Source organism: Neofelis nebulosa, chromosome 1 (assembly GCF_028018385.1).
Source record: "Neofelis nebulosa isolate mNeoNeb1 chromosome 1, mNeoNeb1.pri, whole genome shotgun sequence".
Classification (NCBI taxonomy): domain Eukaryota; kingdom Metazoa; phylum Chordata; class Mammalia; order Carnivora; family Felidae; genus Neofelis; species Neofelis nebulosa.
In genome coordinates, this window is record NC_080782.1 from 31,548,029 (window position 1) to 31,567,825 (window position 19,797).

The following is a 19,797-nucleotide window of genomic DNA, read 5'->3' on the forward strand; positions in this document are numbered from 1 at the left end:
CTGACAGCTAGTGTCCAAATAACAATTTGGAGGATTAATGGGACTCTAAAACTCACGTGAATTGATGTTTGCTTTTCTGATCTGAGCTATCAACATGCTCCAAGTTAAAATCATATCCTGCCTAACAGTATATGAAAGAATGGGATTGATCTGTTGCTAGTCTCCTTTCTCATTTTGTCATGGCAATAACAGAAGGCACATTATAATTTTTCTTATTGCTTATAGCTTCTGTCGAAGGTAAAACCTTTTTATCTGATAGTGTTAGCAGAGAAGACTGATCAACAGAGTAATAACATTAACTGATTATCTACCATGAGCTAGGTACTTACTCATTTACATATTTTAATTTTTATCCATTTATTGCATATTTATTGAATACCTTCCATGTGGCAGGCACTGTGCTACAGGAAAGGGAAACAACACTTAGTGCAGGCTAGGGAGATATTACAGATTATAGTGCATTGATTAAGACAACAAACTCTGGAGTCAGAAAGATCTGAGTTCAAACCCTGGCTTTGCTGTAGCCTGTGAGATCCTGGGCATACACAGTTAACTTATCTTTGTCTTATTTGCTTCATTGCATGAAATTGTTCTTTAACTTATATACAGTTGTTTTGTGAGTCTTAAGTGAGATAATTTAAATGTTGTACTTGCCATGTCTGACAAATAGGAGTTGCTCAATTAAATGTTATTTTTATTATCAGATGGTCTCTATCTTCAAGTTGCTTACAATGAGTGCAGAAAACAGACATAAGCCTTCACACTTAATTTCTCCCAAAACGTTCTGAGTGTTATTTTTCCCCTTTATGAGCAAGGAAATTGAGAATTTCAAGAGTTTGTTCAAGGCCTTCATTAATGAGTAAACGAGGCAGAATTCAAAATTCAAAGATGTCTAAGTCCAAAGCCATGTTATCTTCAATTATCTGAATGAAGAATTGAGACAGTGGTTCTAGTCCTGACGTTAATGGTTCTCAACCCTGGAGAGAGTCTATAAAGCACCAACTGCCAGAACCCTGTTCCAATTCAATTAAATCAGAGTATCAGAATCGAGGCTGAGTAGGGCATCAAGTTTTTTCAAAATCTCCTCAGGAGATTCTAGCAGGCAGCCAGAGTGGAGACCCACTCAACTCTCTGAAGACTCTTCCAGCTTTAACAGTCTGATCCTTTTATATATGGCGGCGGTTGTCAGAATGAGATCAGTGCTTGTAGAAGCAGGGATATTCCAGGACTTCCCTCCACTGTGGCTCCGTGTCACCCCTGTGTCCTTTAGAGGAAAGGCCCAGGGCAGGTGGAGCTCCCTTCACCTAGGGCCACCGCCGTGGGTTGTAAAACCCAGTAGAGTACCCACCTGGCATACCCAGCAGCTGCATGAGTGCTGGCAAAGGAGGCTGGTGAGAATCCAAGCTCCCTCTTCAGGGCTGGGTCGACAGATCAACGGTATCCTTCACACATGGAGGAAGGAGCGGCCTGGGAAATGTCCCAAACAGATGCAGCTGTTCTTTGTTGCTGGAGAGGATGCCAATAACATTTTGTTCCTTGGGGTTCTCAAGAATGAAAAGTGTGCATAGCTATAAAAACAAATAAGCCCATAGGGATAATCATCATACTAACCTAAATGTCATATAGACACATATTTAAGCTAATTAAGTCATAACCGATATTTTGACCTATTCTACCACAGACTTTACCTTGCGATATTCAATAAAGGGAAGAAAAATAGTTCATCAACCATGGGGTGCCCTCTGGGATACGTCAGTCACTTAGCGTCAAAGCTTCTGCAGCTCCTGAAACTGGGGTCATTTTAGGAACTCATTCCAGAGTCCAGTCCACATAAATCTAACCTGTCCACTCTCTGATTCACTCCTCATAGCAATTCTGTGAGATTCATGGTCAAGCATCACTATTATTTTACAGAGTTAGGAACTGAGGCTTAAAAAGGTTAAGTGATTTGCTCGCTGACTAGAAAATGCATATCCTACATTCAAGCATGCCCCTCTGGATTCTATATTCTTAAGCTGACTATCTACACAGCTCTTCCCATCAAAATCTCTGCAGAGTGAGCAGAAGACAGGAGCTCTTCAACTCCAGAGATAGGCTAGATCGGGTTATCAAAGATAGAGGTCAGTTCAGGTGTGTTACAGAAATAAAGTGACTATTTTTACACGCCGAGTACCAAGACCGCATGCAGTGCGCAAAGACACCTTTCTCTGGAATCCTTGCTCAGATAAGTGAACTATTGAGGGGCTAGAGCGTAATGGAACAAACTCGGTTTTATCCCACCCACTGCCTCTGCTGGATCTCTCTTCCTCATAGCTTGGTGGTACCTCAGACAGACCCCTTATCTTTTTCAGTCGGTCAGATATCAAGGATTTCTCATTTTCAAATATTAAAAAGTCCAGTTCATCTAACACAAAACTGCAATCTCCCATATATTTTCAAAGCGCACCTCCTCCCCCGTTCAGGCCTGACCTGAACTCAAATACTTGAATTAAGGAAGGGAGGTGGGTATGGACCAGTTCCTCACTTACCCTAAAACACCCTCGCCTCAACTTACTCTGCTGCTTCTAACTACTCCAGAACTAGGGCAAGGAGAGGGAGGAGGGGCAGAGAGGCAAAAAGCTGTATTTGACCAGCATTGGAGCAATATGGTCATGGCGTCCACTACTTGACAAACCACGGCCTTTTCTTTCTTACATCACTTTTGTTGATTTTTGGAGACCTCCTTGCTGGAGACATCTCCCTGAAGAGAGTAATATCCCCTGGCTGACCACTCACGATCCCCTTAGCTCCTATAGGACAGCTGACCCATCAGTCTCTGCCGGTTTGTCTGGTCCCCATGGGCAGACCCTTTGGGTGGGGTCCTTTCAAGGCAACCAGAGCCTGGCTTTCATCTGAGGTGTCCTCCCTGACCCACAGAGGACAGGGTGACACCCACCCCTGCCTGCAACAGATGGAAGTGTTATTTGCTGTCCCTTTGGCCTCTCTCTTCACCCTACACTGGGGACAAGTCTATCAATATTTCCCCTTCAGACTTTGCAGGCTCTGTGCCCTGCCAACTCTAGACAATACTTGTCAAACTTCCCTGAGAGTTCCCTCTGAATCCACGGCCATCTTGGGTTTCTGTAGTTATGTAAGCTACTAGTTTGGAGGTGAGTAGTCAACATCTCATATCTTCAACCCTTTCCCAGCTCCTATCACACACTCGATTTGAGTAGGAAGAGGGGCGGAAATATTCTGCTCAGGGGAATCCTCTCTCACTAAGCTCACAGCATTGCTATTGCCTTTTTTGTGTGTAGGTGAGGGTGGGTGATATGCTATAGGTGGCAAAACTCGTTCCAAGTTCTTAGCAAGTCTTACTGATACTCTAGCACCCTCTGCCCTCAGCTTTGGAGCCTGAGTCGATAGGACCATCGTCATTCATATCGTGCTACAGAAGTAAGAGAGCTGGCCACCTCTCTGGGCTGCCTTAAATGCAGTCCTTCTCAGTCACACTGATTTTTAAAAGGAGAACACTGTAATTAAAGTAAGTCATCGATTAAATTTAAGCAATCAAATTACCTCAAGCTGTTTTCCAACATTCAGTTTTAATATTCAGAAGCTTAAGCTTTGTTTGTCTTTTCTAACCATAGGACAATTCCTAAAATTACTTGCAAAGTGTGGGAAATGCTTGTTTTTCTTTTAGGGATATGGAATAATAAACCAGGTATAATACAGAAAAGCAATTCAAAGACTCTTAGATCCACCAATCATATAACAATAAAGAAGTCTTAACAAAATGGGCATCATAATATAAACTTTTGAAAACAGTGTTCCCCTCTTTCACTAGTGCTTGGCTGCAGAAGAAACTTGAAATCAGTTGAATTCTCAGACTATGTAATTCCTATTTACATCCCTGGGGAGACAGAAATATCAAGAGAATATTTTTTAAAGTTTATTTATTTTGAGATAGAGAGAGAGAGAGAGAAGGAGAGAACGAACAGGGAAAGGCAGAGAGGGAGTGAAAGAGAGAGAATCCCAAGCAGGCTCCACACCTCCAGGGCAGAGCCCAACACAGGGCTCAAACCCATGAACCACAAGATCATGACCTGAGCCCAAAACAAGAGTCAAATGCTTAACAAACTGGGCCACCCAGGTGCCCCAAGAGAATATATTTTTAAATACCTGGGAGTGGCATTTCTGGGCTATGTGACAAACGGGTATTTGACTTTATAAGTAACTACCAAGCTGTGTTCCAAATGGGCTGTACCATTTTGCATCCCTGCATTGTAGGATCAAGTCTGAACTCCATATTAGGTTTTCCAGGGTCCTCTTCTTTTGCCTCCTGCCTGTCCCAGAAGCCAACTACTGGTTTTTGTTTGATCCACAGGATGATTTCAAAAACCTGGGAAACATCAAAATTCCTGACTTATCTTGAAAAATCTGAAGATGTGACAATGCTGAGTCTGTAATTTCCATGGAAAAGCCTTCTGAGCGAGTGGTGACAGACTGTCCCTCTAGGCAGCATGCATTCTCTCCGGTTTGCCACAGCCCTTGACATGCTGGTGCCGTGTACCTGCCCTTCACTAGCTTAGGTTACTTGTCTAAAGGCATGAGGTTTAATGCCCCACAGTCAATGCTTCAGGGCCATGGTGCAGGGAGTTTGGAGACTAGGGCTGGTCCCCTTGTGTGTTCCGTTTCTCTTTCTGGCACATTTAGGTGGGTGACCTCCAAATGGAATGACTATACAGAGTAACCTAAACCTCAGGAAGTCAAGAAACAAAGGCGATGCCCCAAAGAGCTCTGTGATGAGAGGGAGGCAGGGAAGCAACCGTGAAGAGGGCGTCCCCCTACCCCGCTCAGGCCATAGACACTTACCTGTGTACAAAAAAGCCTGTGTGGTCTGCAATGCCAGCTGGCAGTGACCCCGCTTCTCCCTTGATGATTTAACTTAGCCTGGAGTCTAGATTACTGTTCTACCGAAGCACCAATGCATCTCAGGCAGCACTGATCTGAGTTACAGTCTGGCTTGGGAGAGCTCTGGAAGGCAGCTAGAAGAAATTTTCCATGCCAGCTTATGTAATCCGGTCTCTACCGCAAATCCTGGCACACGGTCACTGAATAAATCCTTATTGAAGATGAATGAACTTCGTGCAAGTTGCTTCTCCTCCTGCTTCATCTGTAAAGCGATGAAGCTAACGCTAAAGACTTCCCAGGGCTCTAGAACTCTGTAGTTCTATGGATGTCTAAGTAGTTTCAAGCAAAGTAGAGGTCAGCAATAAATATCAGGGGTCTCCTCCATTTCCTGGTCATAGTAAAACAGATTTTAATAATGGCAGAAAAAGAATCAGGAAGGCTCCGATTTTCCAGGGCTGAGCGGAAATAACGCTATCAGTCATAGCTGCGTTTCTCAGCATTGGTGTCAGGGTGCATAGATCAGACGTTTACATTTTGCATATGAGTGGAGTTTATTTGCCAGAAATGAATTCATCAGAATTTGCCTCCAGGACTCAAGACATGTGGCTGTAATGGGTGTGATACACAGGTAAGGCCTGTGCGGTCCGGCCAGGTGACTGGGGCTGCCCTGCTGGTGTGGTTTAAAGAGCACGTTTGGGCTCCTTGCCCAAGAATTTTCTTCTGTTAGCCTGCCTCGGTGCCTAAAATTCCCACTTGTAGTCTCACCTTTGAGTTAAGGCCTTGAAAGATGGTGTTCAGATGCTCCAACATGTGGGGAGAGGTGTTAACCCAAAACGTTTGCATGTGTTATCATGTTCGGAGAATAATTTTCTCCAACCATGATGATACTTGCAATCCATTATTGAGCACTAATCCTGTACCAAGCACTTTACATGCTGCTGAGTGTGTTTTATTTCCCATCATGTGCTCAGCTACCAATGTGACAGGTACCGTATCTATGTTTGTTTACAGGGGTAAATGTAGGCTTGGCAAGAGTCAGAGGTCACACAACCCTAAGGGGATTCAAACCCAGATCTGCCAGTTCTAGATTTCCTCTACTTTTTGTTTTATGGCATAACCTACACGCATTGAAGTGTACAATCTTAAATGTATAGCTCAATGACTATTTACATATGCACACCCTCACTTAACTACCACTCAGACCAAAATAGAGATCATTTCCAGCATTCCTTCATGTCCCTCCCAGCTGGCTCCCCCAGTACCACTCCCCTGCAAGAGGAACAGAACCCCCTAAAGCTTAACTATTTGGTTCTATGAAAGGGGTGGTCGCCCAGGCAAGCTCAGGGAGAAAGGAAATGGTCCAAAACAAAGAATATGGGGGGGGGGGGGGGAGGGGAGGGAGACATCATGGGGGAGCTGCCTCAGGGAAAGACAGGGACTTGTCCTCGGGCACCACCTGCCCCTGCAACGGACCCAGCCACCGCCCAGGTAGCTGGGACAACAAGCGGCATCTCCGAAGCACGTGTGCAGAGACGGTGCGGGAGCACAGGATGTGCATAGCGCTGGTCTCTCCCACTGCTGGGAATCCCAGTCTCTAACAAGAAGCAGGATGCTGACAAATGAAAAGGAGATGTATTTGCTGGCACACAGTCCACGGAGTGGGAAGACAGGCCAACCCAGGGCTCCCACAGGAAGTTTCAAACCCACTTTGTAATGCTTAGTTGAGCTATCATCAACTCTTCCCAGATCCAATACTGTGTTTTTACTTTGCTGACTTTAAATCAGGCTTCTCTGATTGTCCTTGTGTCGGCCCAACAGTTTGGGATGCTAGTTGGGAATTCTACAACCTCGCGGGCTTCTGCACACCATCAACTGCATTCTCTTCAAGAGAGCTCTTCGGCAAGCTGTTGAGTTCTTGCCAGTTATTCCTTAAACAGGCATCACTGTATCTCCAGATCTGAGGTCCTAAAGAGCAGACAGGTGTAGGAGGCACACCTCAGAGAAACTCCGTGACTTCACCTGTGGGGCAGCAGCGGACGAAGATGAGACGCTACATATGTAGGTTTCTGCCGACGGGGAAAGAGAAGCATGATCTTGCAAAGGCGGGCGAAGGTTGCAGAAGGAGGGAGGAAGAGAAAAAGGCGAATGAAGAGCAGAAGGAGAGAAAGAGAAGAAATAGAAAAGCACTGAGAGGGAGAAGGAGCGAGGGAGGCAGTGAGAAGGGAAGAGAGAGGGATTGAGGAAGAAGGATACAGAGAATAAGTCGAGGAAGGAGAGATGTGGTTCAGACTTTGAGAGGACAACACGGGACTCTGTGAGACAAGCGAAATGGAGTTTTGAAGGCTTAATTATCCATGTGAATTGTCAACAGCCGGAACAGCTGAATAGTGCCAATCACCTACCTCCATGGGTGCCCACAGAAAACTAGACACGAAGCACTGCCCCTCGGTGTCCGAAAGTGCACTTACCCTTAGCAGATAAGGGGGTTCTTATAAACATAGCTGCGGAAACAGGTTTGGCCCTTGTCGGTCAAGTCCAACTTACACAGCTGAGAAGCTCTCACAGGTGAGAGCAGTAAAAGCAGACGGAAACAGTTTGGGGCTGCCCATGCTCTACAATTTCCACGGGGGAGATTTCTTGAGCTGTCATCAACCATGCTAAACCGGACACAGTGCCTTTCAGACTAAGAAGTCAGGGGAACACGAACTATACCTGGAGAAAAGTTCTATCTGTCTGTTTAAAACTTTTTGTTCGGTGTTTACAGGTGGTAACCCCTCAGCTGAACCTGAGTCTCCCAGAATGGTGCATCCCAACCCCTGTCCCCCGCCCCCGGGAGGGCTGCAGAGCCCACGTGTTCCTACAGGTGTTTGTCATCAAAGTTAGAGACGGCCTCGGAGGTGCGCTAAGTGGTGGGTCTGTTCGGTTAGGTTTGGGAGCGATAAAACATTTTACTTTTTAGCACTGATTTACCAATTCAGTCACATCCCTTGCTAGTCAAAAGATACCAAATTTCAAAAGACTAAACCTCTACCAATAAAGAAACTCCTCTTGAAGAATATAAAAATAGTGGCTCAAATGTATGATATTCTATTGGCATTTTTCCTAACTTGATAAACATAGAAGTGCTGGTAATCATGACACAGAAGTTAGAATTCTGAACCTAGCCATCTATGTTCACATCTTAGGAAACCTGTTCACAGAAGGCATCTGAGTGAACTAGAAACACTGGGCGGTGGGGGGGGGGGGGGGGGGTGGGTACCTGGGTGGCTCAGTCGGTTAAGCAACCGACTCTTGATTTCATCTCAGGTCATGATCCCACGGCTTTGTGAGTTCGAGCCCCACATCAGGTTCTGTGTTGATTCTGCTAGAGCCTGCCTGGGATTCTCTCTCTCTCTCTCTCTCTCTCTCTCTCTTTCTTCCCCTCCCAAGCTTGCACTCCATCTCTCTCAAAACAAATAAACTTAAAAAATTATTTCAGAAACATTAGAAATTAGATGACTTTAGTTTTAGTACTTTGTCATCCACTAAATGGGAATTATTCTTCGGGTAAGTCATTATTTATTCATTAATTCCAGAAATAATTTCTTGAGCACCTAGCATGTGTCAGACTCTACCAATCCCTGAGAATATAGAAAGGCCCATTCCTACCACCCTGTACTTCCTCACAGAAAGTAAGCAAGTTGTATCTAATTGTTTCAAAGCCTACTGTGTGATACTGGTCTTCTCACATTAGAAGTATCAACTACTCAAGAGAGCTAACTGTGTTATCGATTGTTCACCTTCCTTTCTCCAACAGCTAAGGCAATACAGGCCAGGTGGTATGTGCTCAGCAACTACTCGTCAAAGGAGTGCGTTTATCTTAACATTTCCAAGGGCGCCTGGGTGGCTCAGTCAGTTAAGCCTCTGACTCTTGATTTCCGCTCAGATCATGATCTCGTGGTTCATGAGTTCAAGCCCCATGTCAGTGCAGAGCCTGCCTGGGATTCTCCCTCTCTCTGCTCTTCCCCCCTGCGCTCTCTCTCTCTCAAAATTAATAAACTTAAAAAAAATTTAACATTTACATAACTTACACCCATTATTTCATTCAATCGTCACAACAACCCTATGAGGTAAGTCCTGTTCTCCTCCATTTTACAGTTGGGGAAACTGAGAAAAAGAGAAGCAAAGAAATTGGCCATAACTCACATAGCACAACTGGAATTCAAACCCATAAAATCTGATGCCAGCATCCATGCTCTTATATTATACCATACTGCCTCTGAATGGACCAATGAATAAACTAATGAATGAATGAATGAATGAATGAATGAATGAATCTAAGTAGTTCACAGCCTGTGGGTTTTAGGATCATTAATTACAATATGAAGATCCTGGATAGCACTCCTAAACTTTTCCACTGAAGTTTAGTACAAGTTCATTTAACTAATCACTTTCCTAATCATCAGCAGGTACTCTCCATTTGTTAATCTGTTATTTAAAATGCACTATCTGATGTGCAGGAATGGTTAAGGCCAGTGGCCTGTGTCCTCTCCAGCATGTCCTTTATTTCTGTTACTGACACTTGAGTTGTACCATCCTCAAATCTGTGTGTGCCTTGTCTTATTATAATTATATGATTTAATTAAATATTCTTTAAATGCATAGATTATGACTACAGAAGGAAATGGAGCTGTTGTTTCTATGAAAGCTACACCGATTAGGCGGTAAATATGCAAGGATGGATTTTTATCTGTATGTTTGAAATATTTAAACATAGACAGTGAGGGGCGCCTGGGTGGCGCAGTCGGTTAAGCGTCCGACTTCAGCCAGGTCACGATCTCGCGGTCCCTGAGTTCGAGCCCCGAGTCGGGCTCTGGGCTGATGGCTCGGAGCCTGGAGCCTGTTTCCGATTCTGTGTCTCCCTCTCTCTCTGCCCCTCCCCCGTTCATGCTCTGTCTCTCTCTGTCCCAAAAATAAAAAATAAAAATAAAATAATAAAATAAAAAAATAAACATAGACAGTGAGGGGCGCCTGGGTGGTTCGGTTGAGCATCTGACTTTGGCTCAGGTCATGATCTCGGGGTCTGTGGGTTTGAGCCCCATATCAGGTTCTGTGCTGACAGCTCAGAGCTGGGAACCTGCTTCGGATTCTGTCTCCCTCTCTCTGCCCCTCCCCCTCTCGTGCTCTTTCTCAAAAATAAATAAGCATTTAAAAAAATTTAAAAATAGACAGTGAATGCTGGAAAGCTAAGTAAAAACTTTTGAAACATTTAAGAAATGCAAGTCACTTGCATTTGCAAATTGCTTCCAAATAACACGTGGAAGAGACAACAGTAGAAGAATTGTAAAACATCTTGACAGATTTTTCACTTAGATTGCTTTGCTGGTGGCTTTAGATTCTCACAAAGACCAGGCACACAGGGATATCAGACAATAAGAAAATCCAGTAAAGGAAACCATTCTCATAGAAATCCCCTTAGACCAACATCACAAGGTAAGGGCACAAATATATACTTACATATTTTATATGTGATGTATATATTCTATAATATTCATAAAATGTATGTATTTATGTGTCGTATATTTTAAGAAAAAATAAGACATTTCAGGCAACCATGCATCATTTTCTAGGATTCTCGTATTTAATCGTTTTAGTGTGTGCACATAGGTTTCAAGAAACTTCTTCAAAGTCTTATGTTTCATCCTAAAATTTGTAAGAACTTTGCACCCAATTCTGTGGTAGACATGAATATTGTTCACCAAATATTTCTAATGCTTCTGGGCACACCGCAGAATTGCATCTCCCTGACCCTCTCTGAAGATGGATGGCTCCATATGACACTCTTTGGCCGATGAAGTATATGAAAGGAAATGACAGGTGAGCATGTCAAGATCTAGTTCATGATTTATGCGTTGTCTTTTCCTCCACTAAGACAATACACAAAGCTCTACAGAGAGTCCGTTCCATGGGTCTGGATCCTGGGATGAGGACAATGTGGAACACAGGCCCCAGCTGCCCCTCGTGGGGGTGCCCCTCGGGGACCTGTTGCAGGAATGAGAAATAAGCTTTGTTGTCTTCAATCACTGAGATAGGAAGTTTTTTTGATACTGGAGCATAATCTAATCTATCCCGACTAATACGTATTCCACGATACATTTGTACCTGTTTAAATATGTACATGTATTACCCTCCAAATCTGAAGATAACACTGAACACTCCAGAATGAGACCACATTTACCCAGTGGCTGTACTGCCTACCCTTTCCTCCCATAGAAGTATAGAACCGATGTCTCTAAGAATCCCTCCAAATGCTAAGATTATGTCATGTTGTGTATGAGGAAAGAACAGAAACCCATGAAAGTTGTGCCGATGTCGCTTAAATAAACCAAATAAAATAAAATTAATTTGATTGGAGAGCTATTATATCTGATCGTCGGGCAACTGATTAGATTTCCATAGAGTCAATCTGATTTGGTTGTTATTGTTTCGATTGTCTTAACGAGGCAACTGGATTGCACAGTGATCCAACTGATTGTTTTGGCAATTGGCCTGCCGACTGTTGGCCATTTAGCCGGTGCCACAGTTTAACCCCAGGACAGAATGTGAAATTAATTCACTCGCGTGCTGCATTCAAGCATTTTTTCCTACAAGCTGCTGTGTGTCAAGTACTGTCATAGCATGAAAAAATATTTATCAGCTGTAAATATTTAAAATGTACTATCTTCCCCCTGTATACATGCCACACCAAGAGATCTAAATATTTTGTGATGCTATAAACTTCGACTGGGTCATGCTTCAGTTACTTCCCTGCAGAGCTTCATGTCAGCATCCCTTAGGATCAAAAATTGATCACGCCTTGCCCTTACAAACAACCGATTCTGATGCCACCGATTGAAAATGAAACTATTTGTGCGAATGGTGAAAGAGTGGACTCCAGCTCCAGCAGACCGGCGACTCGTCTGCTCTCTTCGTGATCGCGTGCACTCAAACAACGCTCGGGCTTGCTGCAAAGACCAGTGAATGAATAAGTGAATGAGCAATTAGCCAATGACGGAGAAGAACCGATATTCCCTTATTTCCGTTATTTTCCAGAAGTGAACGGAGTGGTTTTCTGAACACATGAAGTGCAACAGCTTCACGGTTAAGTGCTGTGGGTTTGCAGTGACTTGAGCCTGGATTTGATTTCTGATCTCACTGTGGCAGATATGAACTTGCCACTCCCCTGTCATGAGGTAGTCAGTTTTCCCACTGTATTGAATCTAGGTGAATTCTGAGCAATATAATTAGCAGAAGTTACGATGCACCAGTAAGACATCTTGTAAGATGTCACCCTTAACTGACCTGGCGGTTTCCGCTTCCTGTCTCTTGGAAGCCAGTCACCAGGTAAAAAAAAAAAAAAAAAAAAAAAAAGCAGAATCCTCTGAAACATGAAGGTTCTGGTTGGATTACTCCTTGGATGATGCGTACACAGAGAAATGGTCCATTCTGAGAGAAAATAGGACACGTTGGATTTGCTTTACCTTTGGGACTCACAATTTCAGTAGGGACTTGGCTATACAGGTTTGAAACTCAAAAGAGACATATGCATTGGAAATGTAAATTTGAGAGTTAACAGCAAATAGATGGTACCTGGAAACACGGATAGTTAGTAAGATACAGGTGAGATTATCTTTAAAAATAAAAAGCATAGAGGATCAGAAAAGAAAGTGGGCCTGATTCATAAATATGAGGAATACCATCCTTTAAGGAAAGGGCAGAGGAAGAAAACTGTAAGAGATTGAGAACAGAAGGCCCAGAAAGGTGGTGGAAATGGAGGAGAATCCTGGATCGCAGAAGCAAAGCAAAAGGACTTCGTGAAAGAAGGTGCAGTCAGCCATGTCAAATGCTGCTGAAAGGTCAAGAGAGCTGACAGGGAGGACAGGGCTGTGTGGCAAGATCGAAAAGCTGAAGTCTCTGTTTTCCACAACCTCTGGCAGCTGGGGTTTTAGATCTGAATGAGGTTTCAATAATTAGGTGCGTTTGCTTGAGATTTGGAAAGTGAAACGGAGAAATTTTTCTGGAGCTTTTGGCTGTTTCCATGCCCTTTGGTGATACATTTATGAAAACTGAAACCCAGTGCTGCTTCCAGAGAACACCACTAGCTAATAACGTAGTGACTACAAAGACCATCAAAAGCCACGTCCAGGGGTGCCTGGGTGGCTCAGTCGGTTGAGCATCTGATGTCTGATTTCAGCTCAGGTCATGATCCCAAGGTTGTGGGATCAAGCCCCACGTCGGGCTCTGCACTGGGTGTGAAGCCTGCTGGGGATTCTCTCTCCCTCTGCCCTGCCCCTGCTCACTCTTTTTTGCTTTCTCTCTAAAAATAATAAAAATTAAAAAAAAAAAAAAAAAAGGACACAGTGGGTGTAATGTATCAACAAATACTATGAAACTGAAAGTCCACAGATTCCATTCCATCAGGCTTTCAGATCTGGACACGGCACACAGAAGACTCTGGAGTGCCATCTGCCTTAAAGTCAAAGAACACGACCCAGTTACATCATAAAACAGGTTAGTTTGCATTAACCCACTTTGGCTGCAAGGAGAGCTGAATATGGGAAATTAAGATAGGGAGAAGGAATGTTTGAAGGGTAGGCATGCAGAAACCCAGCTCCAACCCAGCCCCAACAGGGCTTTGGGGCTATGGAGATGCGAAAGCAACAGACAGACTTACACGAGAACAGCAAAGGGACTCAGGCTGGCTTCTCCTGTATGTTGAAAAACTCGCACAGCTGAGAAGGTACCAAGTTCAGCCGACAGTGGTTGCCGCCTGGAGCTGAAGGATTATGTTTACCTGAATGGTGCACATGTTCTGATAAGATCAGAAGACTTTTCAGCTGCTACGATTGGTGACAATTTTAGAAGGAACCTAGGACGTACAAAGCTTTTCCCATTTAGTACCTTTCTTTCACAGCTTTCTTCTGAGAGAAATGGGAAAAGGAATCCATCTCATTACTCCTTGGGCTAAATTTTGGCAAGGCAAGGTTGAAGAACTTCCTAAGGTCAATAAGCAGAAGCAATCCTAAGACTTTTGAGGAGACGTCCCAAATACATAGTTGTTCCCTGTTTTTAAAGAACCCTACTTCAATTCATTCCTGTCACGTCCCTATAAGGAAAATAAGGCAAGTGTTCATATTTGTTTCCATTTCATGGATGAAGAAACTGAGATCCTAGGGAGTTTGACTTAACTAGTTCCTATCACTAAAAGCAGCAGAGCAGTAGAATGTCAGTTTCACCTTTCCTGGTCTTTTGGTGAACGCTGTAGGTGGATTAAAGACAGTCCACCTTGATTTGCAAAAGTAGGGGCTTGCACAGTTACTGAACCTGTAAAATTCATGAAAAGTCACCAATAAATACATTCTGGGGTAGCCTGGGACTTCAAAATCGAGACATATTCTGCACTATTCTAACCAAGCTACGTAAGTAATAGCTATGTTGATACGAGAAAATGATAATATGAAAATAGAGTACTGTAGTTAATGGTTTCGTGTTGATTGGCACGGAATGTTTAAAACTGCCTCCATTTCTTTACACTCCCAAGTTTGCCCAGTCTGCTGTGAGGATGCCTGGAGGCTCAAGAGGGCCATAAGTATTCATAAGAAAATGACCAATCTTCTTATGTCTTTCTGCTCTGTGGGTCCACTCTCACCTCCTCCCTTGCAACTGAAATATAACGCAGCACTGGGGCACCTGGGTGACTCAGTCTATTAAGCATCCAACTTTGGCTCAGGTCACCATCTCCTGGTTCGTAGGTTCGGGCCCTGCATCAGGCTCTGTGCTTACAGCTCAGAGCCTGGAGCCTGCTTCGGATTCTGTGTCTCCCTCTCTCTCTGCCCCTCCCCTGCTCATCCTCTGTCTCTCTCTCAAAAATAAATAAACAACAACAACGAAAATGTAATGCAGCACAGCTACGAGATACATGCCGTCATTTTTCACAACTTTCCCTTTTGCCTCTACCAGAGATCAGAGTTTTGCCATCTTTCTCATGTCGTTAATTTTAGTTATGTTCTGAACACAGACTAAGGAGGTCTTCAAGGCTACGGGTGACTGACAGTGTTTAGACAAGTCCAATTAAGTGTCTTATGTTTGGACAATCTTGGGAAGATAAATAAATCACTGAAACTCTCATTATGCAAACTGCCATTTGGCCATGGCGATGTTTCTCCTGGGAAAGCAATGAAGATTTGTGTCTGGAGAAAGGGTCCAGCCAGCTGAGTGCACCCTGCCCAGAGTAGCATTCCTATCACGGAATGAACTGAACGAAGCATCCAGTTCAACTCTGTTTATGCGTGTCACTGTTCTCCCTATCCTTGGACTCCCTTTCCAGCTTTGTTTCTCGGCGAAGTTGTGAACTGAAGAGACTTCTTTCACTCAGGTTCTTCAGACAGGCTTGTGGTGACGAGGCAGTGACCAAAGGCGACTTTGGCTTTGGCCAACACACCTGTATCCTGCTATTTGATTCCCAGGGCCTCCCGCTGCCCCCTGTTCTGCCCTTAAAGTGCCTGTCTTCTCCCAGGACTCTCTTCTACCCCAAGTAGAGCCCTAATATAAGCAACAACTAAAGGAGTTTTCTAGTTCTTCCAGAATTTACATCTGGCGCAGTAACCATCCTCCCATGTCCCTTGTTTCTGTCCCCTCCCTACATCCCACGGGCATCTGCGAGTGAAGCTTATGAAGATCACAGAAGTCACTAGGAAGATCAAAGAAATGTGTATGCAAACTAATTTTCAGATAGCATCATGAGATTTTTGTAATAATTTTGTTAAGTTTGTTAATTCCATGGTGGTTATGTAAACTTTTAAAAATGTTCCTAAGCTGGGGATACATCCTGAAACATCACAGATGAATTGGCATAATGCCTGAATTTGCTCTTTATTTTTTTTTTTAATTTTTTTTTCAACGTTTTTTATTTATTTTTGGGACAGAGAGAGACAGAGCATGAACGGGGGAGGGGCAGAGAGAGAGGGAGACACAGAATCGGAAACAGGCTCCAGGCTCTGAGCCATCAGCCCAGAGCCTGACGCGGGGCTCGAACTCACGGACCGCGAGATCGTGACCTGGCTGAAGTCGGACGCTTAACCGACTGCGCCACCCAGGCGCCCCTGAATTTGCTCTTTAAATACTTCGGAAAAAAGCAGTCATGATGGAGACAGAAATCGCACCATTTATTGTAACAGGAAATTTAACATAAGGGATTATTAACCAGGTCACTGACAAGCGAAGAGAATCAAAGGGATCATGGAAGTAGCCACTTCAGGAAGCAGTTACTGCCCTTGGGTTGGGAAACAAGGGAAGGGGTTGGAATTATCAAGACCTGGAGGCTTGGAGGAAGCTCCCCACTCAGCTGGACACAGAACTCTGAGAAGACCACAGAGTCTGAGCTCCAGGAAGGGCTGGGGACCTGAGTTCTCTGACCTCCTGGGGCTGGTCCCTTTGGGAAGAATGGTGAAGCTTATTGTGTGAGTGTCAGAAAAATGACAGCTAGATACTACTGTCACCCTGGGAAGGGACTGCCACTAGGGGAAAGTGGCACTGCAGGGTGGTATTAGCAGGACGCAAACAGGAAGAGGCAGGTCCCCTCTTCCTCCTCCACACTCCGTCTCCCTGTAGCACCTGCCATGGGCAGAGTCCAGCAGACCGTGCACAAAACTGGAATGAGGTTTGAAGAGCCCCAGCCCCCAGCATCTCAAAGAGAGCATGCAGGGGTGGGTTTGGAGGTGAGATAACAGCTCCACAACCAGTATGAGAGGGATCACAACGCAAGATTGGCAAATAAAGGCTAATGGTTGAAACTGGGTGATGCACACGTGCGGACTGACCTGCTATCCTACCTCTGCATATGTTCGAAACTTTTCTGTAACATCAAGTTAGGATAAAAAGGGGCTCACTTGAAAAAGAAATCTTCTTTTCAATTTTGCTGTTATTATTATTATTAATATATCAAAAATTAAAAAAAAATGATTTTAATGGAAATCAGCAGCACCTGGGTGGCTCAGTCTGTTAGGCATTTGACCTTTGATTTTGGCTCAGGTCATGATCTCATGGTTCGAAGGATCAAGCCCCACATCAGGCTCTGCCCTGAGAGCACGGAGCCTGCTTGGGATTCTCTCTCTCCCCCTCTCACTGCTTCTCCCCTGCTTTCATGTGCTCTCTCAAAATAAACATTAAAAAATTATAATGGAAATTAAAAAAAAAAATTAAGGATCTATCTACAATACTGCTATTTACAAAAAAACAAATTTGTTTTTTAAAAATATTTAACAGCATTTTAAAGATTTCCTTTATTAAAAATCTCAGGGGTGCCTGGGTGGCTCAGTCGGTTGAGCGTCTGACTTCGGCTCAGGTCATGATCTCACAGACCGTGAGTTCAAGCCCCGCGTCGGGCTCTGTGCTGACCGCTCAGAGCCTGGAGCCTGTTTCAGATTCTGTGTCTCCCTCTCTCTCTGACCCTCCCCCATTCATGCTCTGTCTCTCTCTGTCTCAAAAATAAATAAACGTTAAAAAAAAAAAAATTAAAAAAAAAAAAAGATGATATGCTAAAATTTAATCTGAGGGGCACCTGGGTGGCTCAGTCAGTTAAGCGTCCGACTTCAGTTCAGGTCATGATCTCATGGTCCGTGAGTTCAAGCCCTGCGTCATGCTCTGTGCTGACAGCTCAGAGCCTGGAGCCTGTTTCAGATTCTGTGTCTCCCTCTCTCTCTGACCCTCCCCCATTCATGCTCTGTCTCTCTCTGTCTCAAAAATAAATAAACGTTAGGGGCGCCTGGGTGGCGCAGTCGGTTAAGCGTCCGACTTCAGCCAGGTCACGATCTCACGGTCCGTGAGTTCGAGCCCCGCGTCAGGCTCTGGGCTGATGGCTCGGAGCCTGGAGCCTGTTTCCGATTCTGTGTCTCCCTCTCTGTCTGCCCCTCCCCTGTTCATGCTCTGTCTCTCTCTGTCCCAAAAATAAATAAAAAAACGTTGAAAAAAATTAAAAAAATAAATAAATAAATAAATAAACGTTAAAAAAAAATTTAAAAGAAAAAAAGAATCTCAAACCTTGGGGGGAACTGACCCATGCAATTCACTGTAACCCTCCCGCCCCTCACTGTAGCCTCTTCTTTACTTTAGACAGAGTTCTTAGCCTCCACCTCCATTTAAGGATATGACCTAGCTCATTGTCAGGCTGCTGAATGACACATACAAGTGCGTGTCTCCTTACCTTTACTCCATGCATCTTTCTTCCATTCCTTTCATCATTACTACTCTGTTCTAAAAAAAAAAAAAAAAAAGCAAAAAAAAAGCTTATCTTATTTTTGAGAGAGAGAGAGAGAGAAAGCACAAGTGGGGGAGGGGCAGAGAGAGAGAGAGAGAGAGAGAGAGGAGGACAGAGGATCTGAGGGAGGCTCTGTGCTGACAGCAGAGAGCCCAGTGCAGGACTCAAACTCGGGGACCATCAGATCATGACCTGAGCCAAAGTTGGACGCTCAATGAACTGAGCGACCCATGCTCCCTACTTCTACTCTCTTCTTAAACTCCCTCCAATTAGTCCATGGACACGGTGTAATCTACAAGGCTCAGGGGAATCTCAAAGAATGGTTGTTACTGGAAATGACCAGTTAGCTCAAATGGTGCTCTCCGTGTCTCCCATGCCAAGATGGGATGTTTCATTCTTCTTTCTAGGCTACAGGTGGCCTCTTAGAACCAACATGGAAATAGTCATACAGTGGGTTGGGTGGCAGCTGGAAGAATATAAATGGTAATTCCTAGGAAGGGACTGCACTGTGATCCCTCAGCAGCTGGAGAAACACATGCACTGATCCTGAAAGGGGATCAGGGAGGCACCTCACAGACTATACGTATGGTTCCGAACCTTGAAACATGGTTCCTACATTAAAAAGTAGGAGCATGTCCTGGAGATGTGTCCTTTTTAGTAGTTAGATTGATCTTATTCTTTTTTAACAGCTACATAGTATTCTAGAAGATGATGTACCACTGTCTTTTGCTGGTGGACATTCAAGTTGTTTCCAGCTCTTTACTGTTAGAGACAATACTGCAGGCCAAATGGGTTTCCAGCTTCTGTTAATGACCGAGTTAAGTCCTTACCAGAGGATGCTCTTTCCCTCTGGAAACAATGGTAAAGCCTACATAAAATTCAAAGGCAAGAGGTGCCTGGGTGGCTCAGTCGATTGAGCCTCTGACCGGATTTCAGCTCAGGTCATGACCCCAGGGCTGTGGGGATTGAGCCCCATGTCAGGCTCTGCACTGAACAGAGGCTGCTTGGGATTCTCTCTACCCCCCTCTCTCCCTCTGCCCTTCCCCTGCTTGTGTGCTCTCTCTCTCTCTCTCTCAAAGTAAATAAATAAACAGGAAAAAAAAAGAAAATTCAAAGGCAAATACCTGAAGTCACTGGAGAGTGAACAGAAACAGAAAGACCCTTGTGGGGAATAAATGCTTGGAGGAAAGGAGTGCTGTGAGATAGGTTCCCCAGTTCTGCTTGTTTTCAGTCTGGGATTAATGTGGTCCACTTGGCATTTGGCAGCCTGGTGGTGAGGGCACTGATGGGAAAACCCACAATCCTTCCAGTTAGTAGGATCAGGAAAGTGACGCTGGGGAACGGTTACTCGAGTGAATGGAAGGGAAGAGAAAGGAGACAGACAAAGGATCCCTAAACTAAGTCTACCCACGTCTCAGGCTGACCTCTGAACCACACCTGTGCGGAGCAAACAAAGCAGCCCAGCTGAAGCAAAGGACTTAAACCAGGAGCAGAGCTGCTGCCTAAAGAGAAAGAGTTCTACAGTTCAAGCCTAGCCAAGACACTTGCCTGCTAAAGCAAAGCAAACAACACACATTAGAGAAAAATAGCACACCCGAATCTTCACAACTTCACATTCATAATGTACATGA

The 19,797-nt window shown here is 44.3% G+C and overlaps 1 long non-coding RNA gene across 5 annotated transcripts in view; it reads right to left on the reverse strand.

Moving 5' to 3' along the window:
- Positions 1-19,797, reverse strand: part of LOC131505023 (uncharacterized) — a 232,039-nt gene that overhangs the window by 147,342 nt on the left and 64,900 nt on the right. For 4 of the 5 annotated variants that reach the window (XR_009258243.1, XR_009258242.1, XR_009258246.1 and 1 more), the window contains exon 2: positions 1,349-1,568. This is a non-coding gene — a long non-coding RNA (uncharacterized LOC131505023). The remainder of the gene's footprint in view (positions 1-1,348; positions 1,569-19,797) is intronic. The other variant, XR_009258244.1, reaches the window with a different exon arrangement.